General features: G+C 39.2%; 2 long non-coding RNA genes across 2 annotated transcripts; both read right to left on the bottom strand.

Annotated features, from left to right (window-relative positions):
* Positions 1–7516: 7516 nt before the first annotated feature.
* On the bottom strand, positions 7517–11228 carry LOC122351005. The gene is made up of 3 exons (XR_006251672.1): positions 10484–11228; positions 7718–7853; positions 7517–7617 (listed from the first exon to the last, which is right to left on the bottom strand). It is a non-coding gene; the product is annotated as an uncharacterized LOC122351005 (long non-coding RNA).
* A 6790-nt stretch (positions 11229–18018) lies between these two features.
* Positions 18019–21321, bottom strand: LOC122350991. Its single transcript, XR_006251668.1, has 3 exons — positions 20978–21321; positions 18215–18350; positions 18019–18117 (listed from the first exon to the last, which is right to left on the bottom strand). It is a non-coding gene; the product is annotated as an uncharacterized LOC122350991 (long non-coding RNA).
* Between the last annotated feature and the right edge of the window lie 430 nt (positions 21322–21751).

Here is a 21751-nt window from a genome sequence, read left to right as displayed (position 1 = left end):
CGTTTCTTTGTCTAACTTCCACGAGCAGGTCGCCGCCATTGTTGTCTTTTCTTGGCTGATATTCACACATAGACCTGCTCGTTACAGCGACATCCAGCGGCTGAAAAACTTTCTACTTTGAGCTGATTGGAAGATTGCTTTCTTAATAGAGCATTATCGCCATCTACTGTGTAGTATCAAATAGTATTTGGGGCTTGTTCATTTTACATGGTATGGGTCTAAAATGGACCAAGTTTGCCATGATATAACAGTTCTGTTCAAATGGAAATATATTTGGTTTGGTTTGATATATATTTCATTCCATTCAGTAGTTTATGTAACACAGGTGGCTCTTTCGGGAGTGTGTGTGAGCGCGTCGGGAAATAATAGTGTAGGTGCCGGTTTGATTGGGCAGCGATTGCCAAGTGAAAGCATCCATTCTTCTGGGAGCAATTGATTGGGTGTGGTAATATACCTTTGCGGGAGTATCGCGAGAACTTCTTCACGCGACTCAGAGCCTGCTGAGGAAGTGTTGTGACATCGCGAGAGTTACTCGTACGAGTAAAAGTTTTCAACGAGAAACATCGGGGTTATTTTCCCCTGCTTTTTCCAGGGCGTTACAAAGACACACTCATGTATGAAAATAAAATGCGAAAGTCTATTGAAATGTATCTTTATTTAAAGGGCGTAATAAAGCGCTGTTTTAAAACTCGCATTATTTGAATTTCAGCTTGTTTCCACCGACATTCCAATACGTCACAGCGCTTCGGTGCTAGACAACGAGAGAAAGTTTGCATTTGTTTATGCGTTTGGTTGATGCGTTATCTCAAAGCGACTTACATTGGACTGTAATCTACAATAAGTAGCTATTCAAAGTCTTTTCACGATCTACAGAGATTGTGTTTTTGACTGTTCTACCGGACATCATGTCATTTACATCATCCGACAGTGAAAATGTCCTGACGACCCTCACAGGTCCAGAAGCGACACATTCTCCGCTGAGTTGGAACTTCTCAACAGGCTGGATGTGTCTAATCTAGGATCCATTGATGATTACACAGAGGAGTCTAGTCTTAGCAGTGCCACATCTGAAGATGAAACTGAGGCGGCGTGGTCAGCTTTGAATCGGACTCGAAGAGGCATGCTTTGACATCATGCATTGTATAAAAATGAGCTGCAGCCGCATGTTCATGCAGGACAGAGGATGCAATGATAGTTTGGGATTGCTGAGCGTCAGCAGCCAATCGTCCGCAGTCCTCCGATGTCCAGAACATCCCTCCATACATCCTACAAGGCTCTAGAAGCAGCAGGGCCTTCAGAAAGCATGGATTTCTATAGTGACCAAGAAGTGTCTTCTGTCGAGTCTACATCTATAGGAGTGTCACCTGCAGACTCTGTGGACAGCAGTACAGGTAACACTGAAATGTGGACCTGCACTACAGTATAAGAAGTATCTAGAAGCACTATAGAGTATAAAGTTCCCAAGTCTCTGTCTCATATTTAAGATTCCTTTACATGGTTGTATATTTTGCATAGAAGCAATTTTAGACCAATGAATGTAATACTCACGGGACATATTTATTAAATGTAAAGTCAAGTGAATGCTTCTTCGTTTTCGTTTTAGAAAACCATGTCAGTCTAAGGAAGAAAGTGAAGAACAGGATCTGTTCATTCTTCAAGAGGACATGGAATGCTATGAAGCGTCCTTCGTTCAGTTGTGAAACACTGACAGAGCCGTTCACGCCTCCGTCTAATGACACAGATCTAGAAGCGGTGCAGATTCAGCACGTCTTGCGGATCCTAGGCTGGGTGAATGGAGCTTTGACAGTGCCAACAACCCCTTTGAAGGAGGACGTGACAATAGCCTGGACCTGTTAAGCATTAGCAGTGAGGAGCGAAGTTGGTCTCGGCAGAGTGGCCCTGCTAGAGAAGAGTGCGCATGTTCTGATCGTGAGAACACGTGCGCAACAGAGTCTTCCATGAGCCTGAAGGAGCCGAGTGACGGAGCGCGCCTTCTGTGGAGAACAGCACAGGTAAGAACGAAAGTACAGTAAAACCTGGGACATTTGTGTAGATAGTAAATACCAGCACAGTGCACTGGCATATGCAAATGATTCAGTCTTTTGAATGATTTTTAGAAAAACACCCGGTTTGAGGAAAAGGATGAAGAAAGGGATTTCTTCAGTCTTTAAGAAAGCACGGAAGCCCTTAAAGTGGCCCTCCTTCTGCTGCTGCCATGCCATGGGACCAGAGTTGAGCCATTTGTGCCTCTACAAGAGAACTCGGGCCGAATCCAGAGCCAGCTGATCCCAAACCACACTTTGTTGCAGAGCCCTTTGGTTTCCAGCTGACTGATGGTAAGTCTGCTACCACGATTACTGTACCCTTCAGAAACAAACAAACAAAAAGCATTTTATTAGTATTTTATTTTACTACTATTTTATTATAACATTGGTTGTTGTTGTTGTTTTGTGCGTGTACTTACGTGTATGTATGTGTGTATGTATCAGGAAGCTTTGGATTTGTGTGAACTGATTCCAACTACTGGGTTCATTGTGAAGACAGTGGCCACCTCAAGCCCTCCACATCAGGATCAGTAGCCTTCGTCTAGCAGACCTGTGACCTGAAGTAGCACATACTTAGTCATATGGCCAAAGCAGGGTGCCAAGTTTCTAGCAGTATTTAGCTCTTAATATAACATGTGTTTTAAAGGTAAATGATTTATTGAAATGTATGCATTTGAAGTACACTGTATAATTTCATTAAGAAGGTTTAAGCTAGTATTTGTGAAATAATCTCCTAGTTTATTGCTATTATAATTGTACAAAAGCATTTCATTTAAATGGATGATGATGTTTAAAATGTTTTATTTAATAAAATGTACATATAAAAATAATATCTCTCTTTGTCTCTTACTTTTGGCTGCTCCAAAGGTGAAATGCATCTCAGAAATGTTGAAGTTTAAATGTAAAGTCTGAATTAAAAAAAGAGTATAGGCCTAAATATCAATATATTGAGATGAGATTCATTGACGTTTATTTTAGAAAAATCATTATAATTTATTTAAAAATGCAACTTTACCTAAATAGTATAAGATGCAGTCCTTTTTGTGACAGGAAATAAAATAAAATGGAATTTCACTGAAATTTGCAATCATAATTTCCACAATAAAGAAAAAGGTTATGGGCGATGGTGTGAGTTAAAAAAATACTTGCTCCTATAAAGTCACTTCTGGGGGGTTATCGCATGTCCTCTAAAGCTGATCGATTTCATGTGATAACCCCTGAAGACTCATAGGTTATGAGGAAGAGCCAGGATACATTAAAGAAAAAAACCCCCTGAAATATGGTGCGTATTTACTTTTTGGGTGAACTATTCCTTTAACAGAATCTGCTGCGCATTATTATTTCTAAAGATCAAAATTTATCAGACAAGAGTTATAGATCAGGTCTGTCCGCTTGAGTACAAATGTTATTTTTAAATTATCAAGAACAAAGGACTGGAGATTTTTTTTTTTTTTAAGTTCTTTTTCAAAGAATGGGACAAAATCCACACACAGATCACACCTATGTGGAAAATTAAAGATTGTAATTAATGTACCTTTTTGGAACTGAAAAAGTGAAATACTGGAAGATGGCAAGATGCACTCGAGTCCGTGATAAAGAGAGAGTTTCAGAAATTACCCACTCATTGGGCAGTGAGTGTCATCTCATTTTACATGCGAGTAAAGCTGTAGACAGTTGGCATTGTACTTAAAGGAAAAGTACATGAGCATTTTTAATATTGAAAAACGTTTGTGCATGAACACTAGCACACACCCATTACACAAGTACACACTAGTGTTCTTTTTGTGTGATTACTCGGTTTCTGGTTTGCAGGTAGTTTATGTGGTTTTGTGCATTGTAATCACAGTATTTTGCTGGATATCTGATGAGCACACTACTGAGTGCACTGCAGGGCATCGACTCCAAGACTGCGATCCTACTGGGAAAAGTTGCACTCTGGGTGATGGTTTTATATATGATAGATTTGTCAGTCTGTAGAAGTCCAGATAACCTATCTGGCACAGTGAGACGGAGAGGTTATCTGGACTTCTACAGACTGACCCGCAGAATAAAAAAACCTTCCACTGCTCATTCACTCTGCAGGTGAAAATATGTTTCGCATTATGTTAACATTGCACTCCTGGTCATTAAGTGAAAAAGTTGCTCATGCTAATCAAGTACTCCTTCAGTCACGTTAAATGCTTGTTATGGTTCACAACTGACCACTAGATGGCAGCAGAAAAGCTATTATTGAATGTGAGGGCCCGAGAAGTCAAAGACGAAACACCAGCAGTCACCAGAAAAAAGAAAGAACTTTAATTAAACTCAAAAAAGTACCTTTACAAAAACAAACCAGGCAGACAGAGACAGACCAACAACAACAAACAAACAAAAAAAGATTGCCACCAAAATGGACACCACGACAGCTTATAAAGAGAAAGATGGGCCCGTTACAAATTAAGAGGGAAATCAACAACACTTTACATTCAACAAAAGAAATCAAATCAAAAAGATAAACCAGACAAAAAAGAAACGCTAAATCATCCCCAAAGAACCGAACCCATAACCAAACAACATAAATAGACAACTAAATACAATTAATAAAATCAGCAACTTTTCCTTTTCAAATTGTAAAAAAAGAAAGGTTCAGAGAGCATTAGATGTGATTTTTCACACATGGATTGGCCACCGCAGAGTCCATACTTCAACTCCGATGAGAATCTTTGGGATGTACTCTAGAAGACTATGTGAACAGTTCAACTCTCCCGTCATCAATATATAATCTTGGCGAAAAATGTATGCAACTCTGGATGGGAATAAATGTTACGACATTGCAGAAGCTTATCAGAACAATCAAAGCTAAAGACAGTCCAAAGAAATATAAGTGTGTGTGAGTGTGTGTGTGTGTGTGTGTTTTTTTTTTTTTTTTTTTTGCACAGGCAGTGTACATTGATCATGAAATGTACACTGCCTGTACATTTCAATGCTTTTGTTATGAATACAAGAAAAAATAATTATAATAATTTTATAACGTGGTAACATTTACAATTGAATTCCACTTATTTTTACTTGGTGTTTTCTACACACGTGGGTGTGTTAAACACATATATGAAGTATAAGAAATATACATTACCATAAACGAATAAGGCCACAATTTGTATTTCGTCTATCTATCTATCTATCTATCTATCATGTTTTTGATATTCTAAACTTACCGATAAGCGCATCCTGCCCGTTTCTTTGTCTAACTTCCACGAGCAGGTCGCCGCCATTGTTATCTTTTCTTCGGCTGATATTCACACGCAGACCTGCTCGTACAGCGACATCCAGCGGCTGAGAAAACTTTCTACTTTGAGCTGATTGGAAGATTGCTTTCTTAATAGAGCATTATCGCCATCTACTGTGTAGTATCAAATAGTATTTGGGGGCTTGTTCATTTTACATGGTATGGGTCTAAAATGGACCAAGTTTGCCACGATAACAGTTCTGTTCAAATGGAAATATATTTGGTTTGGTTTGATATATATTTCATTCCATTCAGTAGTTTATGTAACACAGGTGGCTCTTTCGGGAGTGTGTGTGAGAGCGTCGGGGAAATAATAGTGTAGGTGCCGGTTTGATTGGGCAGCGATTGCCAAGTGAAAGCATCCATTCTTCTGGGAGCAATTGATTGGGTGTGGTAATATACCTTTGCGGGAGTATCGCGAGAACTTCTTCACGCGACTCAGAGCCTGCTGAGGAAGTGTTGTGACATCGCGAGAGTTACTCGTGCGAGTAAAAGTTTTCAACGAAAGCATCGGGTTATTTTCCCCTGCTTTTTCCAGGGCGTTACAAAGACACACTCATGTATGAAAATAAAATGCGAAAGTCTATTGAAATGTATCTTTATTTAAAGGCGTAATAAAGCGCTGTTTTAAAACTCGCATTATTTGAATTTCAGCTTGTTTCCACCGACATTCCAATACGTCACAGCGCTTCGGTGCTAGAACAACGAGAGAAAGTTTGCATTTGTTTATGCGTTTGGTTGATGCGTTATCTCAAAGCGACTTACATTGGACTGTAATCTACAATAAGTAGCTATTCAAAGTCTTTTCACGATCTACAGAGATTGTGTTTTTGACTGTTCTACCGGACATCATGTCATTTACATCATCCGACAGTGAAAATGTCCCTGACGACCCTCACAGGTCCAGAAGCGACACATTCTCCGCTGAGTTGGAACTTCTCAACAGGCTGGATGTGTCTAATCTAGGATCCATTGATGATTACACAGAGGAGTCTAGTCTTAGCAGTGCCACATCTGAAGATGAAACTGAGGCGGCGTGGTCAGCTTTGAATCGGACTCGAAGAGGCATGCTTTGACATCATGCATTGTATAAAAATGAGCTGCAGCCGCATGTTCATGCAGGACAGAGGATGCAATGATAGTTTGGGATTGCTGGCGTCAGCAGCCAAATCGTCCGCAGTCCTCCGATGTCCAGAACATCCCTCCATACATCCTACAAGGCTCTAGAAGCAGCAGGGCCTTCAGAAAGCATGGATTTCTATAGTGACCAAGAAGTGTCTTCTGTCGAGTCTACATCTATAGGAGTGTCACCTGCAGACTCTGTGGACAGCAGTACAGGTAACACTGAAATGTGGACCTGCACTACAGTATAAGAAGTATCTAGAAGCACTATAGAGTATAAAGTTCCCAAGTCTCTGTCTCATATTTAAGATTCCTTTACATGGTTGTATATTTTGCATAGAAGCAATTTTAGACCAATGAATGTAATACTCACGGGACATATTTATTAAATGTAAAGTCCAAGTGAATGCTTCTTCGTTTTCGTTTTAGAAAACCATGTCAGTCTAAGGAAGAAAGTGAAGAACAGGATCTGTTCATTCTTCAAGAGGACATGGAATGCTATGAAGCGTCCTTCGTTCAGTTGTGAAACACTGACAGAGCCGTTCACGCCTCCGTCTAATGACACAGATCTAGACGGTGCAGATTCAGCACGTCTTGCGGATCCTAGGCTGGGTGAATGGAGCTTTGACAGTGCCAACAACCCCTTTGAAGGAGGACGTGACAATAGCCTGGACCTGTTAAGCATTAGCAGTGAGGAGCGAAGTTGGTCTCGGCAGAGTGGCCCTGCTAGAGAAGAGTGCGCATGTTCTGATCGTGAGAACACGTACGCAACAGAGTCTTCCATGAGCCTGAAGGAGCCGAGTGACGGAGAGGCGCCTTCTGTGGAGAACAGCACAGGTAAGAACGAAAGTACAGTAAAACCTGGGACATTTGTGTAGATAGTAAATACCAGCACAGTGCACTGGCATATGCAAATGATTCAGTCTTTTGAATGATTTTTAGAAAAACACCCGGTTTGAGGAAAAGGATGAAGAAAGGGATTTCTTCAGTCTTTAAGAAAGCACGGAAGCCCTTAAAGTGGCCCTCCTTCTGCTGCTGCCGCGGGACCAGAGTTGAGCCATTTGTGCCTCTACAAGAGAACTTCGAGCCGAATCCAGAGCCAGCTGATCCCAAACCACACTTTGTTGCAGAGCCCTTTGGTTTCCAGCTGACTGATGGTAAGTCTGCTACCACGATTACTGTACCCTTCAGAAACAAACAAACAAAAAAGCATTTTATTAGTATTTTATTTTACTACTATTTTATTATAACATTGGTTGTTGTTGTTTTTGCGCGTGTACTTTACGTATGTATGTGTGTATGTATCAGGAAGCTTTGGATTTGTGTGAACTGATTCCAACTACTGGGTTCATTGTGAAGACAGTGGCCACCTCAAGCCCTCCACATCAGGATCAGTAGCCTTCGTCTAGCAGACCTGTGACCTGAAGTAGCACATACTTAGTCATATGGCCAAAGCAGGGTGCCAAGTTTCTAGCAGTATTTAGCTCTTAATATAACATGTGTTTTAAAGGTAAATGATTTATTGAAATGTATGCATTTGAAGTACACTGTATAATTTCATTAAGAAGGTTTAAGCTAGTATTTGTGAAATAATCTCCTAGTTTATTGCTATTATAATTGTACAAAAGCATTTCATTTAAATGGATGATGATGTTTAAAATGTTTTTATTTAATAAAATGTACATATAAAAATAATATCTCTCTTTGTCTCTTACTTTTGGCTGCTCCAAAGGTGAAATGCATCTCAGAAATGTTGAAGTTTAAATGTAAAGTCTGAATTAAAAAAGAGTATAGGCCTAAATATCAATATATTGAGATGAGATTCATTGACGTTTATTTTAGAAAAATCATTATAATTTATTTAAAAATGCAACTTTACCTAAATAGTATAAGATGCAGTCCTTTTTGTGACAGGAAATAAAATAAAATGGAATTTCACTGAAATTTGCAATCATAATTTCCACAATAAAGAAAAAGGTTATGGACGATGGTGTGAGTTAAAAAAAATACTTGCTCCTATGTCACTTCTGGGGTTATCGCATGTCCTCTAAAGCTGATCGATTTCATGTGATAACCCCTGAAGACTCATAGGTTATGGAGGAAGAGCCAGGATACATTAAAGAAAAAAACCCCCTGAAATATGGTGCGTATTTACTTTTTGGGTGAACTATTCCTTTAACAGAATCTGCTGCGCATTATTATTTCTAAAGATCAAAATTTATCAGACAAGAGTTATAGATCAGGTCTGTCCGCTTGGTACAAATGTTATTTTTAAATTATCAAGAACAAAGGACTGGAGATTTTTTTTTTTTTTTAAGTTCTTTTTCAAGAATGGGACAAAATCCACACACAGATCACACCTATGTGGAAAATTAAAGATTGTAATTAATGTACCTTTTGGAACTGAAAAAAGTGAAATACTGGAAGATGGCAAGATGCACTCGAGTCCGTGATAAAGAGAGAGTTTCAGAAATTACCCACTCATTGGGCAGTGAGTGTCATCTCATTTTACATGCGAGTAAAGCTGTAGACAGTTGGCATTGTACTTAAAGGAAAAGTACATGAGCATTTTTTAATATTGAAAAACGTTTGTGCATGAACACTAGCACACACCCATTACACAAGTACACTAGTGTTCTTTTTGTGTGATTACTCGGTTTCTGGTTTGCAGGTAGTTTATGTGGTTTTGTGCATTGTAATCACAGTATTTTGCTGGATATCTGATGAGCACACTACTGAGTGCACTGCAGGGCATCGACTCCAAGACTGCGATCCTACTGGGAAAAGTTGCACTCTGGGTGATGGTTTTTATATATGATAGATTTGTCAGTCTGTAGAAGTCCAGATAACCTATCTGGCACAGTGAGACGGAGAGGTTATCTGGACTTCTACAGACTGACCCGCAGAATAAAAAAACCTTCCACTGCTCATTCACTCTGCAGGTGAAAATATGTTTCGCATTATGTTAACATTGCACTCCTGGTCATTAAGTGAAAAAGTTGCTCATGCTAATCGAAGTACTCCTTCAGTCACGTTAAATGCTTGTTATGGTTCACAACTGACCACTAGATGGCAGCAGAAAAGCTATTATTGAATGTGAGGGCCGAGAAGTCAAAGACGAGAAACACCAGCAGTCACCAGAAAAAGAAAGAACTTTAATTAAACTCAAAAAAGTACCTTTACAAAAACAAACCAGGCAGACAGAGACAGACCAACAACAACAAACAAACAAAAAAAACCACCAAAATGGACACCACGACAGCTTATAAAGAGAAAGATGGGCCCGTTACAAATTAAGAGGGAAATCAACAACACTTTACATTCAACAAAAGAAATCAAATCAAAAGATAAACCAGACAAAAAGAAACGCTAAATCATCCCCAAAGAACCGAACCCATAACCAAACAACATAAATAGACAACTAAATACAATTAATAAAATCAGCAACTTTTCCTTTTCAAATTGTAAAAAAAAAAGGTTCAGAGAGCATTAGATGTGATTTTTCACACATGGATTGGCCACCGCAGAGTCCATACTTCAACTCCGATGAGAATCTTTGGGATGTACTCTAGAAGACTATGTGAACAGTTCAACTCTCCCGTCATCAATATATAATCTTGGCGAAAAATGTATGCAACTCTGGATGGGAATAAATGTTACGACATTGCAGAAGCTTATCAGAACAATCAAAGCTAAAGACAGTCCAAAGAAATATAAGTGTGTGTGAGTGTGTGTGTGTGTGTGTGTGACTTTTTTTTTTTTTTTGCACAGGCAGTGTACATTGATCATGAAATGTACACTGCCTGTACATTTCAATGCTTTTGTTATGAATACAAGAAAAATAATTATAATAATTTTATAACGTGGTAACATTTACAATTGAATTCCACTTATTTTTACTTGGTGTTTTCTACACACGTGGGTGTGTTAAACACATATATGAAGTATAAGAAATATACATTACCATAAACGAATAAGGCCACAATTTGTATTTCGTATTTCTATCTATCTATCTATCTATCTATCATGTTTTTGGATATTCTAAACTTACCGATAAGCGCATCCTGCCCCGTTTCTTTGTCTAACTTCCACGAGCAGGTCGCCGCCATTGTTGTCTTTTCTTCGGCTGATATTCACACGCAGACCTGCTCGTACAGCGACATCCAGCGGCTGAGAAAACTTTCTACTTTGAGCTGATTGGAAGATTGCTTTCTTAATAGAGCATTATCGCCATCTACTGTGTAGTATCAAATAGTATTTGGGGGCTTGTTCATTTTACATGGTATGGGTCTAAAATGGACCAAGTTTGCCACGGTAACGGTTCTGTTCAAATGGAAATATATTTGGTTTGGTTTGATATATATTTCATTCCATTCAGTAGTTTATGTAACACAGGTGGCTCTTTCGGGAGTGTGTGTGAGAGCGTCGGGGGAAATAATAGTGTAGGTGCCGGTTTGATTGGGCAGCGATTGCCAAGTGAAAGCATCCATTCTTCTGGGAGCAATTGATTGGGTGTGGTAATATACCTTTGCGGGGAGTATCGCGAGAACTTCTTCACGCGACTCAGAGCCTGCTGAGGAAGTGTTGTGACATCGCGAGAGTTACTCGTACGAGTAAAAGTTTTCAACGAGAAGCATCGGGGTTATTTTCCCCTGCTTTTTCCAGGGCGTTACAAAGACACACTCATGTATGAAAATAAAATGCGAAAGTCTATTGAAATGTATCTTTATTTAAAGGGCGTAATAAAGCGCTGTTTTAAAACTCGCATTATTTGAATTTCAGCTTGTTTCCACCGACATTCCAATACGTCACAGCGCTTGATTGCTAGACAACGAGAGAAAGTTTGCATTTGTTTATGCGTTTGGTTGATGCGTTATCTCAAAGCGACTTACATTGGACTGTAATCTACAATAAGTAGCTATTCAAAGTCTTTTCACGATCTACAGAGATTGTGTTTTTGACTGTTCTACCGACATCATGTCATTTACATCATCCGACAGTGAAAATGTCCCTGACGACCCTCACAGGTCCAGAAGCGACACATTCTCCGCTGAGTTGGAACTTCTCAACAGGCTGGATGTGTCTAATCTAGGATCCATTGATGATTACACAGAGGAGTCTAGTCTTAGCAGTGCCACATCTGAAGATGAAACTGAGGCGAGCGTGGTCAGCTTTGAATCGGACTCCGAAGAGGCATGCTTTGACATCATGCATTGTATAAAAATGAGCTGCAGCCGCATGTTCATGCAGGACAGAGGATGCAATGATAGTTTGGGATTGCTGAGCGTCAGCAGCCAAATCGTCCGCAGTCCTCCGATGTCCAGAACATCCCTCCATACATCCTACAAGGCTCTAGAAGCAGCAGGGCCTTCAGAAAGCATGGATTTCTATAGTGACCAAGAAGTGTCTTCTGTCGAGTCTACATCTATAGGAGTGTCACCTGCAGACTCTGTGGACAGCAGTACAGGTAACACTGAAATGTGGACCTGCACTACAGTATAAGAAGTATCTAGAAGCACTATAGAGTATAAAGTTCCCAAGTCTCTGTCTCATATTTAAGATTCCTTACATGGTTGTATATTTTGCATAGAAGCAATTTTAGACCAATGAATGTAATACTCACGGGACATATTTATTAAATGTAAAGTCCAAGTGAATGCTTCTTCGTTTTCGTTTTAGAAAACCATGTCAGTCTAAGGAAGAAAGTGAAGAACAGGATCTGTTCATTCTTCAAGAGGACATGGAATGCTATGAAGCGTCCTTCGTTCAGTTGTGAAACACTGACAGAGCCGTTCACGCCTCCGTCTAATGACACAGATCTAGACGGTGCAGATTCAGCACGTCTTGCGGATCCTAGGCTGGGTGAATGGAGCTTTGACAGTGCCAACAACCCCTTTGAAGGAGGACGTGACAATAGCCTGGACCTGTTAAGCATTAGCAGTGAGGAACGAAGTTGGTCTCGGCAGAGTGGCCCTGCTAGAGAAGAGTGCGCATGTTCTGATCGTGAGAACACGTACGCAACAGAGTCTTCCATGAGCCTGAAGGAGCCGAGTGACGGAGAGGCGCCTTCTGTGGAGAACAGCACAGGTAAGAACGAAAGTACAGTAAAACCTGGGACATTTGTGTAGATAGTAAATACCAGCACAGTGCACTGGCATATGCAAATGATTCAGTCTTTTGAATGATTTTTAGAAAAACACCCGGTTTGAGGAAAAGGATGAAGAAAGGGATTTCTTCAGTCTTTAAGAAAGCACGGAAGCCCTTAAAGTGGCCCTCCTTCTGCTGCTGCCGCGGGACCAGAGTTGAGCCATTTGTGCCTCTACAAGAGAACTCGGGCGAATCCAGAGCCAGCTGATCCCAAACCACACTTTGTTGCAGAGCCCTTTGGTTTCCAGCTGACTGATGGTAAGTCTGCTACCACGATTACTGTACCCTTCAGAAACAAACAAACAAAAAGCATTTTATTAGTATTTTATTTTACTACTATTTTATTATAACATTGGTTGTTGTTGTTTTTGCGCGTGTACTTACGTATGTATGTGTGTATGTATCAGGAAGCTTTGGATTTGTGTGAACTGATTCCAACTACTGGGTTCATTGTGAAGACAGTGGCCACCTCAAGCCCTCCACATCAGGATCAGTAGCCTTCGTCTAGCAGACCTGTGACCTGAAGTAGCACATACTTAGTCATATGGCCAAAGCAGGGTGCCAAGTTTCTAGCAGTATTTAGCTCTTAATATAACATGTGTTTTAAAGGTAAATGATTTATTGAAATGTATGCATTTGAAGTACACTGTATAATTTCATTAAGAAGGTTTAAGCTAGTATTTGTGAAATAATCTCTAGTTTATTGCTATTATAATTGTACAAAAGCATTTCATTTAAATGGATGATGATGTTTAAAATGTTTTTATTTAATAAAATGTACATATAAAAATAATATCTCTCTTTGTCTCTTACTTTTGGCTGCTCCAAAAGGTGAAATGCATCTCAGAAATGTTGAAGTTTAAATGTAAAGTCTGAATTAAAAAAGAGTATAGGCCTAAATATCAATATATTGAGATGAGATTCATTGACGTTTATTTTAGAAAAATCATTATAATTTATTTAAAAATGCAACTTTACCTAAATAGTATAAGATGCAGTCCTTTTTGTGACAGGAAATAAAATAAAATGGAATTTCACTGAAATTTGCAATCATAATTTCCACAATAAAGAAAAAGGTTATGGACGATGGTGTGAGTTAAAAAAAATACTTGCTCCTATGTCACTTCTGGGGTTATCGCATGTCCTCTAAAGCTGATCGATTTCATGTGATAACCCCTGAAGACTCATAGGTTATGAGGAAGAGCCAGGATACATTAAAGAAAAAAACCCCCTGAAATATGGTGCGTATTTACTTTTTGGGTGAACTATTCCTTTAACAGAATCTGCTGCGCATTATTATTTCTAAAGATCAAAATTTATCAGACAAGAGTTATAGATCAGGTCTGTCCGCTTGGTACAAATGTTATTTTTAAATTATCAAGAACAAAGGACTGGAGATTTTTTTTTTTTAGTTCTTTTTCAAAGAATGGGACAAAATCCACACACAGATCACACCTATGTGGAAAATTAAAGATTGTAATTAATGTACCTTTTTGGAACTGAAAAAGTGAAATACTGGAAGATGGCAAGATGCACTCGAGTCCGTGATAAAGAGAGAGTTTCAGAAATTACCCACTCATTGGGCAGTGAGTGTCATCTCATTTTACATGCGAGTAAAGCTGTAGACAGTTGGCATTGTACTTAAAGGAAAAGTACATGAGCATTTTTTAATATTGAAAAACGTTTGTGCATGAACACTAGCACACACCCATTACACAAGTACACTAGTGTTCTTTTTGTGTGATTACTCGGTTTCTGGTTTGCAGGTAGTTTATGTGGTTTTGTGCATTGTAATCACAGTATTTTGCTGGATATCTGATGAGCACACTACTGAGTGCACTGCAGGGCATCGACTCCAAGACTGCGATCCTACTGGGAAAAGTTGCACTCTGGGTGATGGTTTTTATATATGATAGATTTGTCAGTCTGTAGAAGTCCAGATAACCTATCTGGCACAGTGAGACGGAGAGGTTATCTGGACTTCTACAGACTGACCCGCAGAATAAAAAAACCTTCCACTGCTCATTCACTCTGCAGGTGAAAATATGTTTCGCATTATGTTAACATTGCACTCCTGGTCATTAAGTGAAAAAGTTGCTCATGCTAATCAAAGTACTCCTTCAGTCACGTTAAATGCTTGTTATGGTTCACAACTGACCACTAGATGGCAGCAGAAAAGCTATTATTGAATGTGAGGGCCCGAGAAGTCAAAGACGAGAAACACCAGCAGTCACCAGAAAAAAGAAAGAACTTTAATTAAACTCAAAAAAAGTACCTTTACAAAAACAAACCAGGCAGACAGAGACAGACCAACAACAACAAACAAACAAAAAAAACCACCAAAATGGACACCACGACAGCTTATAAAGAGAAAGATGGGCCCGTTACAAATTAAGAGGGAAATCAACAACACTTTACATTCAACAAAAGAAATCAAATCAAAAGATAAACCAGACAAAAAGAAACGCTAAATCATCCCCAAAGAACCGAACCCATAACCAAACAACATAAATAGACAACTAAATACAATTAATAAAATCAGCAACTTTTCCTTTTCAAATTGTAAAAAAAGAAAGGTTCAGAGAGCATTAGATGTGATTTTTCACACATGGATTGGCCACCGCAGAGTCCATACTTCAACTCCGATGAGAATCTTTGGGATGTACTCTAGAAGACTATGTGAACAGTTCAACTCTCCGTCATCAATATATAATCTTGGCGAAAAATGTATGCAACTCTGGATGGGAATAAATGTTACGACATTGCAGAAGCTTATCAGAACAATCAAAGCTAAAGACAGTCCAAAGAAATATAAGTGTGTGTGTGTGTGTGTGTGTGTGTGTGACTTTTTTTTTTTTTTTTTTTGCACAGGCAGTGTACATTGATCATGAAATGTACACTGCCTGTACATTTCAATGCTTTTGTTATGAATACAAGAAAAATAATTATAATAATTTTATAACGTGGTAACATTTACAATTGAATTCCACTTATTTTTACTTGGTGTTTTCTACACACGTGGGTGTGTTAAACACATATATGAAGTATAAGAAATATACATTACCATAAACGAATAAGGCCACAATTTGTATTTCGTCTATCTATCTATCTATCTATCTATCTATCTATCTATCATCTTTTGGATATTCTAAACTTACCGATAAATAAGCGCATCCTGCCCCGTTTCTTTGTCTAACTTCCACGAGCAGGTCGCCGCCATTGTTGTCTTTTCTTCGGCTGATATTCACACGCAGACCTGCTCGTACAGCGACATCCAGCGGCTGAAAAACTTTCTACTTTGAGCTGATTGGAAGATTGCTTTCTTAATAGAGCATTATCGCCATCTACTGTGTAGTATCAAATAGTATTTGGGGCTTGTTCATTTTACATGGTATGGGTCTAAAATGGACCAAGTTTGCCACGATAACAGTTCTGTTCAAATGGAAATATATTTGGTTTGGTTTGATATATATTTCATTCCATTCAGTAGTTTATGTAACACAGGTGGCTCTTTCGGGAGTGTGTGTGAGAGCGTCGGGGAAATAATAGTGTAGGTGCCGGTTTGATTGGGCAGCGATTGCCAAGTGAAAGCATCCATTCTTCTGGGAGCAATTGATTGGGTGTGGTAATATACCTTTGCGGGAGTATCGCGAGAACTTCTTCACGCGACTCAGAGCCTGCTGAGGAAGTGTTGTGACATCGCGAGAGTTACTCGTGCGAGTAAAAGTTTTCAACGAGAAGCATCGGGTTATTTTCCCTGCTTTTTCCAGGGCGTTACAAAGACACACTCATGTATGAAAATAAAATGCGAAAGTCTATTGAAATGTATCTTTATTTAAAGGGCGTAATAAAGCGCTGTTTTAAAACTCGCATTATTTGAATTTCAGCTTGTTTCCACCGACATTCCAATACGTCACAGCGCTTGTTGCTGAACAACGAGAGAAAGTTTGCATTTGTTTATGCGTTTGGTTGATGCGTTATCTCAAAGCGACTTACATTGGACTGTAATCTACAATAAGTAGCTATTCAAAGTCTTTTCACGATCTACAGAGATTGTGTTTTTGACTGTTCTACCGGACATCATGTCATTTACATCATCCGACAGTGAAAATGTCCTGACGACCCTCACAGGTCCAGAAGCGACACATTCTCCGCTGAGTTGGAACTTCTCAACAGGCTGGATGTGTCTAATCTAGGATCCATTGATGATTACACAGAGGAGTCTAGTCTTAGCAGTGCCACATCTGAAGATGAAACTGAGGCGGCGTGGTCAGCTTTGAATCGGACTCCGAAGAGGCATGCTTTGACATCATGCATTGTATAAAAATGAGCTGCAGCCGCATGTTCATGCAGGACAGAGGATGCAATGATAGTTTGGGATTGCTGAGCGTCAGCAGCCAAATCGTCCGCAGTCCTCCGATGTCCAGAACATCCCTCCATACATCCTACAAGGCTCTAGAAGCAGCAGGGCCTTCAGAAAGCATGGATTTCTATAGTGACCAAGAAGTGTCTTCTGTCGAGTCTACATCTATAGGAGTGTCACCTGCAGACTCTGTGGACAGCAGTACAGGTAACACTGAAATGTGGACCTGCACTACAGTATAAGAAGTATCTAGAAGCACTATAGAGTATAAAGTTCCCAAGTCTCTGTCTCATATTTAAGATTCCTTTACATGGTTGTATATTTTGCATAGAAGCAATTTTAGACCAATGAATGTAATACTCACGGGACATATTTATTAAATGTAAAGTCCAAGTGAATGCTTCTTCGTTTTCGTTTTAGAAAACCATGTCAGTCTAAGGAAGAAAGTGAAGAACAGGATCTGTTCATTCTTCAAGAGGACATGGAATGCTATGAAGCGTCCTTCGTTCAGTTGTGAAACACTGACAGAGCCGTTCACGCCTCCGTCTAATGACACAGATCTAGACGGTGCAGATTCAGCACGTCTTGCGGATCCTAGGCTGGGTGAATGGAGCTTTGACAGTGCCAACAACCCCTTTGAAGGAGGACGTGACAATAGCCTGGACCTGTTAAGCATTAGCAGTGAGGAGCGAAGTTGGTCTCGGCAGAGTGGCCCTGCTAGAGAAGAGTGCGCATGTTCTGATCGTGAGAACACGTACGCAACAGAGTCTTCCATGAGCCTGAAGGAGCCGAGTGACGGAGAGGCGCCTTCTGTGGAGAACAGCACAGGTAAGAACGAAAGTACAGTAAAACCTGGGACATTTGTGTAGATAGTAAATACCAGCACAGTGCACTGGCATATGCAAATGATTCAGTCTTTTTGAATGATTTTTAGAAAAACACCCGGTTTGAGGAAAAGGATGAAGAAAGGGATTTCTTCAGTCTTTAAGAAAGCACGGAAGCCCTTAAAGTGGCCCTCCTTCTGCTGCTGCCGCGGGACAGAGTTGAGCCATTTGTGCCTCTACAAGAGAACTCGGGCCGAATCCAGAGCCAGCTGATCCCAAACCACACTTTGTTGCAGAGCCCTTTGGTTTCCAGCTGACTGATGGTAAGTCTGCTACCACGATTACTGTACCCTTCAGAAACAAACAAACAAAAAAGCATTTTATTAGTATTTTATTTTACTACTATTTTATTATAACATTGGTTGTTGTTGTTTGCGCGTGTACTTACGTATGTATGTGTGTATGTATCAGGAAGCTTTGGATTTGTGTGAACTGATTCCAACTACTGGGTTCATTGTGAAGACAGTGGCCACCTCAAGCCCTCCACATCAGGATCAGTAGCCTTCGTCTAGCAGACCTGTGACCTGAAGTAGCACATACTTAGTCATATGGCCAAAGCAGGGTGCCAAGTTTCTAGCAGTATTTAGCTCTTAATATAACATGTGTTTTAAAGGTAAATGATTTATTGAAATGTATGCATTTGAAGTACACTGTATAATTTCATTAAGAAGGTTTAAGCTAGTATTTGTGAAATAATCTCCTAGTTTATTGCTATTATAATTGTACAAAAGCATTTCATTTAAATGGATGATGATGTTTAAAATGTTTTTATTTAATAAAATGTACATATAAAAATAATATCTCTCTTTGTCTCTTACTTTTGGCTGCTCCAAAGGTGAAATGCATCTCAGAAATGTTGAAGTTTAAATGTAAAGTCTGAATTAAAAAAAGAGTATAGGCCTAAATATCAATATATTGAGATGAGATTCATTGACGTTTATTTTAGAAAAATCATTATAATTTATTTAAAAATGCAACTTTACCTAAATAGTATAAGATGCAGTCCTTTTTGTGACAGGAAATAAAATAAAATGGAATTTCACTGAAATTTGCAATCATAATTTCCACAATAAAGAAAAAGGTTATGGACGATGGTGTGAGTTAAAAAAAATACTTGCTCCTATGTCACTTCTGGGGGGTTATCGCATGTCCTCTAAAGCTGATCGATTTCATGTGATAACCCCTGAAGACTCATAGGTTATGAGGAAGAGCCAGGATACATTAAAGAAAAAAACCCCCTGAAATATGGTGCGTATTTACTTTTTGGGTGAACTATTCCTTTAACAGAATCTGCTGCGCATTATTATTTCTAAAGATCAAAATTTATCAGACAAGAGTTATAGATCAGGTCTGTCCGCTTGGTACAAATGTTATTTTTAAATTATCAAGAACAAAGGACTGGAGATTTTTTTTTTTTTTCTTTTTTTTCAAAGAATGGGACAAAATCCACACACAGATCACACCTATGTGGAAAATTAAAGATTGTAATTAATGTACCTTTTTGGAACTGAAAAAAGTGAAATACTGGAAGATGGCAAGATGCACTCGAGTCCGTGATAAAGAGAGAGTTTCAGAAATTACCCACTCATTGGGCAGTGAGTGTCATCTCATTTTTACATGCGAGTAAAGCTGTAGACAGTTGGCATTGTACTTAAAGGAAAAGTACATGAGCATTTTTTAATATTGAAAAACGTTTGTGCATGAACACTAGCACACACCCATTACACAAGTACACTAGTGTTCTTTTTGTGTGATTACTCGGTTTCTGGTTTGCAGGTAGTTTATGTGGTTTTGTGCATTGTAATCACAGTATTTTGCTGGATATCTGATGAGCACACTACTGAGTGCACTGCAGGGCATCGACTCCAAGACTGCGATCCTACTGGGAAAAGTTGCACTCTGGGTGATGGTTTTTATATGATAGATTTGTCAGTCTGTAGAAGTCCAGATAACCTATCTGGCACAGTGAGACGGAGAGGTTATCTGGACTTCTACAGACTGACCCGCAGAATAAAAAAACCTTCCACTGCTCATTCACTCTGCAGGTGAAAATATGTTTCGCATTATGTTAACATTGCACTCCTGGTCATTAAGTGAAAAAGTTGCTCATGCTAATCGAAGTACTCCTTCAGTCACGTTAAATGCTTGTTATGGTTCACAACTGACCACTAGATGGCAGCAGAAAAGCTATTATTGAATGTGAGGGCCGAGAAGTCAAAGACGAGAAACACCAGCAGTCACCAGAAAAAAGAAAGAACTTTAATTAAACTCAAAAAAGTACCTTTACAAAAACAAACCAGGCAGACAGAGACAGACCAACAACAACAAACAAACAAAAAAAGCCACCAAAATGGACACCACGACAGCTTATAAAGAGAAAGATGGGCCCGTTACAAATTAAGAGGAAATCAACAACACTTTACATTCAACAAAAGAAATCAAATCAAAAAGATAAACCAGACAAAAAAGAAACGCTAAATCATCCCCAAAGAACCGAACCCATAACCAAACAACATAAATAGACAACTAAATACAATTAATAAAATCAGCAACTTTTCCTTTTCAAATTGTAAAAAAGAAAGGTTCAGAGAGCATTAGATGTGATTTTTCACACATGGATTGGCCACCGCAGAGTCCATACTTCAACTCCGATGAGAATCTTTGGGATGTACTCTAGAAGACTATGTGAACAGTTCAACTCTCCCGTCATCAATATATAATCTTGGCGAAAAATGTATGCAACTCTGGATGGGAATAAATGTTACGACATTGCAGAAGCTTATCAGAACAATCAAAGCTAAAGACAGTCCAAAGAAATATAAGTGTGTGTGAGTGTGTGTGTGTGTGTGTGACTTTTTTTTTTTTTTTTTTTTTTTTGCACAGGCAGTGTACATTGATCATGAAATGTACACTGCCTGTACATTTCAATGCTTTTGTTATGAATACAAGAAAAATAATTATAATAATTTTATAACGTGGTAACATTTACAATTGAATTCCACTTATTTTTACTTGGTGTTTTCTACACACGTGGGTGTGTTAAACACATATATGAAGTATAAGAAATATACATTACCATAAACGAATAAGGCCACAATTTGTATTTCGTCTATCTATCTATCTATCATGTTTTTGGATATTCTAAACTTACCGATAAGCGCATCCTGCCCCGTTTCTTTGTCTAACTTCCACGAGCAGGTCGCCGCCATTGTTGTCTTTTCTTCGGCTGATATTCACACGCAGACCTGCTCGTACAGCGACATCCAGCGGCTGAGAAAACTTTCTACTTTGAGCTGATTGGAAGATTGCTTTCTTAATAGAGCATTATCGCCATCTACTGTGTAGTATCAAATAGTATTTGGGGGCTTGTTCATTTTACATGGTATGGGTCTAAAATGGACCAAGTTTGCCACGGTAACGGTTCTGTTCAAATGGAAATATATTTGGTTTGGTTTGATATATATTTCATTCCATTCAGTAGTTTATGTAACACAGGTGGCTCTTTCGGGAGTGTGTGTGAGAGCGTCGGGAAATAATAGTGTAGGTGCCGGTTTGATTGGGCAGCGATTGCCAAGTGAAAGCATCCATTCTTCTGGGAGCAATTGATTGGGTGTGGTAATATACCTTTGCGGGGAGTATCGCGAGAACTTCTTCACGCGACTCAGAGCCTGCTGAGGAAGTGTTGTGACATCGCGAGAGTTACTCGTACGAGTAAAAGTTTTCAACGAGAAGCATCGGGTTATTTTCCCCTGCTTTTTCCAGGGCGTTACAAAGACACACTCATGTATGAAAATAAAATGCGAAAGTCTATTGAAATGTATCTTTATTTAAAGGGCGTAATAAAGCGCTGTTTAAAACTCGCATTATTTGAATTTCAGCTTGTTTCCACCGACATTCCAATACGTCACAGCGCTTGGTGCTAGAC

This window comes from Puntigrus tetrazona, chromosome 1 (genome assembly GCF_018831695.1).
Source record: "Puntigrus tetrazona isolate hp1 chromosome 1, ASM1883169v1, whole genome shotgun sequence".
Lineage (NCBI taxonomy): Eukaryota > Metazoa > Chordata > Actinopteri > Cypriniformes > Cyprinidae > Puntigrus > Puntigrus tetrazona.
Note: the sequence above shows the minus strand (reverse complement) of the source record. Positions and strands in the feature narration are given on the sequence as shown.